We start from the raw sequence: 2,613 nt of genomic DNA on the forward strand, positions 1-2,613 counted from the left end.
ATTTCAATATTCAGTCGGTCACGTCTATCGCACCGAGTCAACCAAAGAATCCGGTCTGATTATTACCCAGAGACAGTAGGAATGACCACTTTGATCTTGGGCAAAGCCTTCGGCAGTTTGGATGACGCAGCTTTCAGTTGTTTCGGCGCCTTATCAGTCGGTGTTGGAGACGGTTTAGCTTTCGGTTGCTTCGGTGCCCTCTCAGTCGGCACTGGAGAAGACGTCCGAGGGTGCTTCGACGACTGTCCACTCGGTGCGGTCGCTTTGTCGTGGAGGCTTGCCGGGTCATGAGCGTGCTTGGATCGTTTTTCCCTACGAGGAGGTGAGTTGACCTCTTCTTCATCACTCAGGTCGTCACTCTCCTCGTCCTCCTCTTCATCAGAGTGCCACTCGCCGCTCTCGCCTCCGCTCGCCTCCCCCTCCGGATCCTGCTCCTGCTCCCCGTTGGGCATCGAGTACATCTCAGTAAGGGTCTGGAAGATAACAAGCGAAGCAAAGATCAGTTAGTTGTCAACAAGCAATTACATGATGAATCAAGAAAACACTCGGCAATTTAGAGTCGGACCTTGTCTGGTTGGCGTGAGTTGTAAAATGAAGGGACTCTCCTGGACCCCCTGGGGTTATCCTTGTTGCCAGTGATGCTTTTCAGCCACTTCTCCACCTTGTCCTCGTCGACCTCTTCTGGGTGGATCCGAGTGGAATCCTCAATACCCGAATACATCCACATCAGATGGTCACGCGCTTGGAGTGGCTGGATGCATCATTTAAGGAAGACCTCCAACAGATCGATACCGGTCACGCCGTCACGGACGAGCTGGACCACCCGCTCGACCAACACCTTCACCTGCGCTTTCTACTCTGGGATCACTTTCAAGGCGGAGGGCTTCTCGACCCGAGCCATGGAGAAAGGAGGAAGTCCGGTCGACTGACCTGGAGTCGGCTGGTCTTTGCAATAAAACCAGGTCGACTGCCATCCTTGGACTGACTCAGGAAGGATCATGGCTGGGAAAGTGCTTTTACCTCTCATTTGAATCCCAAGACCCCCGCACATCTGAATCACGTGCGTCCTCTCATCACTCGGGTTGGCCTTCTTGACCGACTGGGAACGACACGTGAAAATGTGCTTGAAAAGACCCCAGTGTGGCCTACAACCTAAGAAGTTCTCGCACATGGACACATAGGCAGCAAGATATACGATGGTGTTGGGAGTAAAGTGGTGGAGTTGTGCTCCAAAGAAGTTCAGGAAGCCTCGGAAAAAAGGTTGGGGAGGCAAAGAAAATCCACGGTCAACATGGGTGGTGAGGAGAATGCACTCACCCTCTCGCGGGTGCGGTTCGGTCTCGCCTTCCAAGAGCCGGGCCGATTTGTGGGGAATCCCCCCCCCCTCGACCAGAATGTCGATGTCATATTGACTGACCGTTGACCGAATCCAGTCGCCTTGGGTCCAGCCGCGCGGCAAGCCGGACCTTGACGAAGATCCACCCCGGCTGAACTTCTTCCCCTTCGCCTTCGTCGTCGCCTTCTTCGCACGCCCCAGAGCCACCGTCTTCTCCTTCCCCATGGCCGCAGGCGAAGCTCGGACAGAGCAGCGACGCCGGGAGTAGAGGTGGATGTGGCGGAGAAAGCGGAGGAGAAAGAAGAAGAATGGGAATGCACTGTGCAGAAAACCCCAATCCAGCACCTTATATGAGGCCGCTCCCGAGTGGCTGACCTATGGGTACAGACGATCCTATCAAATCCCGCAACAGTCGTGCGCGAGGTACGTGGCGAAAAAGGTGGCGCGATGATCGAGGCGGCCTTGCCTAATCCCGTCTGATTACTGCGGCCTCCTCCGCCCCGCGCGCTTCCCCAAAATACGAATCCCACCTATCAGACAGAAGATTTTTTTCATATCAGTACTCAAAGCATCACGGTAAAAGTTCACTCCGCAGAATCAAGAATGGATCAAGGCGACTGAAAAAGAAGTTGAAGTCATCATGATTGTTCATTTGGTCCCAATAAGACGCTTCCGAAGCGCGAAAATTGAATCGGAGGTGTTCTCAACTCCTTCTCCACTCAAGCCCTGAACCATTCGGGGGCTAATGATGAAGTTATGTACCTAGGGTAGGGTCATAGGCCTGACCTAGACACCCTCCCATAGGACGCCATCTTAAAGCCAGAAACATTCAAGGGATAGCATCATCCACTCGACTATAAGTCATTCCACTCGGAAGGTTCAAGGTCACTCGACTGCAACAATTATCACTCGACAGACATAAGACCTAAAGTCACTCTGCACGACAACGGTCGGACGTTTACTTCATAGATTTAATATGCATTTATATTACTTAATTACTAGCGTTACCAGTAACGCCCCCTATTAATGTACCTTAAACCCTTTGTAACGTGGGCTGGCTGGGGTCCTGGCACACTCTATATAAGCCCCCCCCCCCCCCGCTGGCACAAGGGTTTGCACCCCCTGTAAACATACACATACATAATTCAGTCGACCGCCTCAGGGCACCGAGACGTATGGCTGTTACTTCCACCGCGAAGGGTCTGAACTCGTAAAACTCGTGTGTACAACTTTGCCATATCTAGGATCTTGCCTCCTCATACCTACCCCCCATTCTA

The sequence above is a fragment of the Triticum urartu genome, chromosome 3A (genome assembly GCF_056163025.1).
Source record: "Triticum urartu cultivar PI428250 chromosome 3A, HENAU_Tu73, whole genome shotgun sequence".
Taxonomy (NCBI): Eukaryota; Viridiplantae; Streptophyta; class Magnoliopsida; order Poales; family Poaceae; genus Triticum; species Triticum urartu.